The sequence below is a fragment of the Somniosus microcephalus genome, chromosome 19, assembly GCF_052327205.1.
Source record: "Somniosus microcephalus isolate GS21.2 chromosome 19, FLI_Smic_1.0, whole genome shotgun sequence".
Taxonomy (NCBI): Eukaryota; Metazoa; Chordata; class Chondrichthyes; order Squaliformes; family Somniosidae; genus Somniosus; species Somniosus microcephalus.
The window spans coordinates 22,084,139-22,092,070 of NC_141005.1; positions in this window are offsets into that span (position 1 = coordinate 22,084,139).

Consider the following 7,932-nt stretch of genomic DNA (forward strand, 5'->3'; position numbering starts at 1 on the left):
CCTGTATTTACCTAAAGACCAATGCAGATCGGAGTGCGTTCCGAAGGCATAACATCTTCCTTCCATTCACTGTTCTAATCGAGGCTCATTGCAAACTCTCCTACTCCTTCTCTCCCACAACTTCGTGTAAAACTGCTTACCCCTCGGCCTTTTCCTCCTACAAGCATTTGAAAGTAAAACTTGGCATCGCCTAACCACTAGTTTTTCATCTCCACTTCTCTATTGAAGAATCTTCTTTGGCTAGGTACGGAGATAATCCATGTGAGTCATTTAACATCATCCTAGCCCTGAGGATGTGTTTGGTCCTTAAGACATGCTACAACTAATGTTAACGGCTGTGTACATTTGTAAGTGAAACATTTCCTGGGGTCATTTAGTGGGGGTGGGGGGGGGGCTTTCAATTCCAGGTAAATTGGGACATCCACTGATTTACCCTCGGCTCCTCTATTTGAATTTTTGCATTGGGTATTTTATAAGTTACAAAGGAACAGTACTTTCAAGTCAGTAACATTTGCAGGGTGTTGATAAATACTTGGACATTCTGAATATGCTGCCTGGTGTTGAACAGAGTCGTACAGACATGAGGTAGCGGGTTCAATGCCTGATCTACTCCTTGCCCCTGGGCTGGGGGCAATCACTGCACCTGATCGCCATCCAGTGGCTTTTGCTGGAAGTGTGCATGTGAGCAGTACACGAGTAAAGGATTGGGCTCACTTGTGTATTTCCCTTCCACGGCTGAATAGGCTGCCAACGCTCATGAATGGTACTTGGGAAAGTTACCAAATGCTGCTGGTGCTCGTTGAACTGTATCGCAGCAAAGAGTCAAGGCCTTCAGGAGAGGGGAGAGAAAAATGAATTTGCTGCAAAACTGAATATCAACAATCTGATTGCTGCATCATTACCCTGCAAGTGGTGGCAGCCATCTTCACTCGTTTTCTATCACTTGCAATTATTTAAAAAGCAGCAACTTTTGCATTTTTAAAAAGATTTATGTTCTACATGCCAGTCAACTCACCCTCCCCCAACACAACTCACCAACTTTTGTTGATCACATCACAGTTGGTGTGTATTTCAAAGCACTTGGCAGTTTTCTGTCCTGATAATTCCCTGGAAAGTAAAGCTATTTGCATCTCCTAGTAGGCCATTCAGCCCCTTGAGCCTGTTCCAGTATTCAATTAGATCATGGCTGATCTGTACCTCAGTTCAGTTTGACCACCTTTGATCCATATCCCTTGAAACCCTTACCTAACATAAACTTGTCATGAAAATTTCAATTGATGCAACATCTACAGCCTTTTGGGGGAAGTGTTCCAGATTTCCAGTACTACTTGTGTGAAAAAGTGCTTCCTGATTTCAATCCTGAATTTTAAGTAGAAATCTTTTCTTTTTGATTAATTTTGGAACGGTTTATTAAATAACTCTTGGAGTACCTGTAAATATTTGCCCATTTGAAGTTCAATGTACAGAAAGTATAGGGGCAGCACGGTGGCATAGTGGTTAGCACTGTTGCCTCACAGCGCCAGGGGCCCGGGTTCGAATCCGGCCTCGGGTGACTGTCTGTGTGGAGTTTGCACATTCTCCCCGTGTTTGCGTGGGTTTCCTCCGGGTTTCCTCCCACAGTCCAAAGATGTGCGGGTTAGGTTGATTGGCTATGATAAATTGACCCTTAGTGTTAGGGGGATTAAATATGTGGGGTTAAGGGGATCGGGTGGGATATGTGTCAGTGCAGGCTCGATGGGCCGAAATGGCCTCTATCTGCACTGTGGGGTTTCTGTGATTTCTGTGAAAGTCTAAAAGGAGAGGTGCTAAAAAATGTCTCCATACGTGTCTGCACCCAAATAATGAATGTCACATACACACGTAGCATAGGAGCGTCCTGCATCCTTGCTGCACTAGTGTCCTTACTCAGGGACACACAAATCTTTAAATAGGATGTCATTTTAACAGCCTTACAAAATAGCATTTTGTTACTGGAAATCAAATACTTTGGGGAGGGGGGGGTGGGGTGGAGAGAGAGAGGTGCTGCCTGAAAATATAGAATGTCCTGCTGATTCAATTACTTACACCCCCCGCAGTGACTAGAGGTCTGCTTAAATAGAATCAGGGTCCCTTTCATTACTGCACTAGAGGCAAAGATGTTGGGGGTGGTGGGTAGGGAAGTGTATTACAGTTGAAACTGCAAGTGTGATTATCCTTTGCGCAGTGATGTATCTGAGATGGGAGATGAATGGTGACATGCTCCTTCCTCTACTATTGCAGGCATATCAGTAGCTAATATTGTCAATTAAATATTTAAACAGCTTAACTTAAATGTGATTTGTATCTTGCGTGTATATACTACTAATATGTAGGCAATTTCCCTCCATTACTTAGTCCAAGGGACGGTAGAAAAGAACAATCAGCTTTTCCTCAGCTCCTCATAGTCACTCCTGGATGAAACTAGCTCCGCTGTTGCTTTACATTCTCACATCCTTACTCCTTGGTCACTCTGCATTTTTAGACTGTCTTCACATCCCCATACCTTTCCTCCATGCCTCGTATACCCCCTCCTCCTTCCACCCATGACTCTTGAACATCTCTGTTCTCTGCCCTTTGTACTCTCCACCTCCATGATGCATCTCAAATAAGCAGAATTAGATCAAAGTTTCGGTTCATATCTTTCGGTGGACCACACACGCGCACAAGGGTTGAAGCATTAGTCTTCAGTAGGACTCTACTTCAATTAGACTCTAGATCTGTGAAACATCATGGTTCCTGAGCTGTTGGGATGCTCAAAATGTCCTTCCAGGAAAGGCAACCCATCAAGATTTTCTGAAGTTTTGTTTGATTTATCTTTTTGAGGAAGGGACAGAGTCACTTTCAGAACCTTCCTTAGCAGATTAAATAGGTTTGGTAGAATCCATGATGAGGTAGATTGTACAAAGTCTACTGGCTTGACTGGGTGAATGTCCTTTTCTTATGCTGTGTAAAGGGCTCCACAGCTAGATTTCATACTCCGCTTCCCTTCCTAGTGTTGCACTGCTTAGGGTAGCCCTTTGCACATCACTCCTGTGTGTTGGACATGACTACAGCCCTGGACACACATCCCCTTCTCAAAACTGTAAGTTAAAAATTCCACAGGAGATTCAGAAAGTGCGGCTTGTATTGGCGCGTTGCAGGGTTTGTCCCTAAAGCGTCGCTACACTGCATGTTTAAAGGGGGATTTAAAAAATCTATTCAGGGTCAGCTGCAGTCCCCGAGGAAACCAGTCAGTAAATCCTGTTCCCATGGAAACTAGATATTTTCAATTCCCTTTGCTTGTATCTCATGTATCATGGGCGCATAGGCAGGGATGGTTCATTTAATGTGTATGAAACATTAATATTAAAAAAAAACAGTAACCGCCAAAATGCAGTGTCTTGTGCCCATTGGGACCACATAACCCTCCTCTACCCCGACACACACAATACTGTCAGCTTTAATCTTTTTGCTTGAGTTAGCTTTTTTGGGGGGAGGGGGGAGATCTGACATCCAGACTGTTTAACAGTTCAGATATTCAGTGTTTCAGAAAGTAAAAGATTAAGAAGACTTCTATTTTTTTTGCTTCCCAGCTGAAAGAAATTCTTATAAATGTCCAAACCATTATCTGAGGGGAGTCGCTGAGAGGCCAATGGGGAAGTGTGGCGCAGGGTTTCTGGTGGTGAGCGGCAGGGACCTGTCAGTCAGTGAGCATGCTCACAGCTGTGTGCATTCTCACACAATAAGAACTCTGAGGAGGAGAGAAGCCAGAGTCTCGTCAGCGTGCCGGAGACTGGGGCAGAGGAGGCTGTTAACAGAGACCTGACACTCAATCATTCAGTGTGGAGAAGGTAGGAGCAACAAACAAACGGTGGCATTGCTGTGCATTGGTGATAACTCTTGTTTTTATTACTGGGGGGGGAAAGGCAGCGTGAACTTGGCACAAAAGGCAACAAACGTTTGAGGACAATGAAGAATACTTGCAATGAGATCATTGCACTTTGAGGCAAAAATGTTCAGCAAAATGTTAAAAGGATTCATTGTGCTGGTTAATCATGAGTTAAATTGCTGTTCCAGGCTGTGCTTTGCTACTTGTCCTAATAACTACAGACCCCAGGTGAGTGAGAACTAGAAGGAGCAGCCTCCTGTTACACCACTTGCTGCTCTAGAGTCCAGAGCGCTGTAGCTCAGGACCGCAGGAGTGGGGCGTTCGTGCGGTCCTGGATTTGCAGATGGAGAGTGATGCTGCACAACTTGAATCAATCTCTGAAAGCTTGTGTTTTTTTTTTAACTGAAAAGCCGAGACTCCCGGGAGAGAGGTTGACAGCCTCTCAACACGACCCCTTTTATCTGTGTTTTCAGTCTGTCAGGCTGAAAAAGTGACAGCACAAAGTATAAATCTAAGTAGCAGTGCTTCACTTGATAGAACGGCGTTTCCCAGAGAATATTCATGAATTGGCTTTTTCTCCCCGAGACTGTGATGAGTGAAAGTCAGTGATGACCAGACACTGCAGCTCTCTGCATTTTTAAGTTGAACCAGCATTATCTACTCGGACATTTACATTTCACTGCAAGATAGTTACTTGCATACCCAACACCTGTGTATAGATACGTGTTTGTAAAACGGTTTTCTGATTTATTTTTTCTCTCCCGGATCCACTTTTCACGATCTAGTCGATGGATATCTATCTGTACAGAAGCCAGTCAGTCCTTCTCCTTTACCTTGTCACACTGGCTCACTGGGTAGCACACACGCCTCTGAGCCAGAAGGTTGTGGGTTCAAGTCCCACTCCAGAGACTGGAGCACATAAAGCTAGGCTGACACTCCAGTGGAGTGCTGCACTGTCGGAGGTGTCGTCTTTCAGATGAGCAGTTAAACAGAGGTCTGCTCTCTCAGGTGGACATAAACGATCCCACGGCACTATTTCGAAGAAGAGCAGGGGAGTTATCCCCAGTGTCCCGGACAATATTTATCTCTCAATCAGCATCACTAAAACAGATTATCTGGTCATTATCACATTGCTTGCTGTGCACAAATTAGCTGCCGTGTTTCCCACATTACAACAGTGGCCACACTTCAAAAAGTACTTCATTGGCTGTAAAGCGCTTTGGGGTGTCAGGTAGTCGTGAAAGGTGCGATAGAAATGCAAGTCTTTCTTTGTCTGGAGACACCCATGAGCCATGTGTGAACAGACCTCTCCTTAGAAACTTGCCTTCTCCTCCAGATATCCCACTAGGTTGGTGTGGTACCGAGCCATACAGACCAAGAAAGTCCCCTGTTCTGCGCTGAGCTCACTGATTTCAGCTGGACAGCAGCTTTAGTTGGCCTCAGTGCCCTAGGAAGAGCAAGGAGAGGGGAAATCACACAGGGGTTCCTGCTCTTGACCACTGTTCCCTTGACCATTGCTAGAAAGTTCAGGTGTGTAGAGGTTGGAGTTAGACAAGAGTAGCCTGTGACTGTCTAGACACAGCCATGAAAGAATAGCCACTTGAAGAGCTATGGATCTGCATCCAGTGAGATTCAGCAGCTTCAAGAGAAATGGGGTGAAAATGGGAGGAGGGGGTAAAAAATAAGAGGATGAAGGATGTAATGGTATGAAGATCTAAACATAGCAAAAACAAATGAATTGCATCCCGACGTTTGAGGTGTGTGCGTCGCTCTGTGTGGGAGGAGCAGGGTGGCAGCCTACACTTAGGCCTCTGACGGTACTGGCTGGTGGGAGATGCACATGAGAGTGACCAAGGGTGTACTCGGTGTCTACCTTCCCCCTCCCTCGCCAGGTAATGAAGTGAAAGTGCTGTGTACAGTCACACAATACGTGAACTACTTGTCACGCTGCACCAGTCTTGCCACCTAATCTGACACATATACCACCCTGGGTAATTTGCCCAACATAGAGAACAGCCTCCCAGTACATATGGCGCTGTTTCCCTGAAACTTCTGCAGATTATATTCCGGTCATTTTGTACTGATCCCAAATGAAAACTTTTGGCGTCCATATCACACGTGGGTTATCTTGGCCTTCAATATCGATTGCGACACCCGAAAAAAGGAGAAAAAGGCCAGCGAGTTGGCAGCTTGAAAGTACAATTGTGAGTGAGTTGGAGGAGATTTATTTCCAGGGGCGGTTGCTGAAGGAAGTGGGGTTAGAAGGAGCTGGGGATTTAGGTGGTCAGGGATACAAAGAGGTGGTCGGAGATGGCTTTGTCACTGATTGACATCACAGTTGAATAGGTTGTCAGTATTCACTGTCTAGCCTCGCCCATGAAGAATAGTTACATGGGGGAGGTACTAGAGGGCTGTTGGTGCCCATGCAACTATACCACAGCAAGAGTCCGAGCCCTCAGAAGAGAAGAAACATTCGGAGAATGAGGGGAAAAGGATTAAAACAAATCTTTTGTTGTAAAAAGCACAACTGACACATATCTGATGAAATATGGAATGAAAGCAATCTCAATGAAAGAAATCTCCAGGTTCATAGAACAATAAATCACAGAGTTTTGAAAAAGGGTTAGACCCAAAACGTCGACTCTAATTTCTCTCCACGGATGTTGCCTGGCCTGCTGAGTTTTTCCAGCATTTTCTGTTGTTATTTCGGATTTCCAGCATCTGCAGTATTTTGCTATCGTAATAAATCACAGAGGTTCAGTCTGTTGTTTTATGATGTAATTTCAATTACTCTTTTTGTAATCGCCTGATTATTCAACAATCCACATGATTTGAAAAAAACAATTAGTTTTAAGATGATATCTTTGGAATTCTCTACCCCAGAGGGCTGTGGATGCTCAGTTGTTGAGTATAGTCAAGACTGAGATCGATAGATTTTTGGCTACTCCTGCATTATTTCTTACGTTCTTTACCTCCAAAACAAGTTGAGGCCTCCATAGATTTAAGCGTGTCAGCCTCTGCCTTGTTTACGGAAAATTTTTCAGGGCCTCTGGGATTGTTCTAGAAGGCTCTGCGTGTTGCTTCTCTTATGTTGATGCACTCAGTCCCCTCCCCCCTCCTATCCCATGTAAGGGGGATCATTCCTACTCCAGCTGAACCTCAATTAGCCTTCAGATTCCATTGCCTCACCAGTGAATAATGAAATCTAGTGGAAAATCTACAGTCTCCACATCTCCTTAGAGCAGGTGTTTTAAATTAACTTCTCTGGTTTGTTTTAAAATTTACATTTTTTTAAATAAAAGCTGGCAGCCCCGATTCCCACTGGGATTTCATCTGCAACCAATGCTCGGGCTGGGCTTCCACCCTGACTCTTGTTGCCACCCTAGCCTTAAGGCCTGACTCCAGCTGGCATCTCAACCCTAAACCCAACACCAGCTGGCATCTCAACCCTAAACCCGACACCAGCTGGCATCTCAACCCTAAACCCAACACCAGCTGGCATCTCAACCCTAAACCCGACACCAGCTGGCATCTCAACCCTAAACCTGACACCAGCTGGCATCTCAACCCTAAACCTGACACCAGCTGGCATCTCAACCCTAAACCTGACACCAGCTGGCATCTCAACCCTAAACCCGACACCAGCTGGCATCTCAACCCTAAACCCAACACCAGCTGGCATCTCAACCCTAAACCCGACACCAGCTGGCATCTCAACCCTAAACCTGACACCAGCTGGCATCTCAACCCTAAACCCGACACCAGCTGGCATCTCAACCCTAAACCCGACACCAGCTGGCATCTCAACCCTAAGCCCAACACCAGCTGGCATCTCAACCCTAAACCTGACACCAGCTGGCATCTCAACCCTAAACCTGACACCAGCTGGCATCTCAACCCTAAACCCGACACCAGCTGGCATCTCAACCCTAAACCCGACACCAGCTGGCATCTCAACCCTAAACCTGACACCAGCTGGCATCTCAACCCTAAACCTGACACCAGCTGGCATCTCAACCCTAAACCCGACACCAGCTGGCATCTCA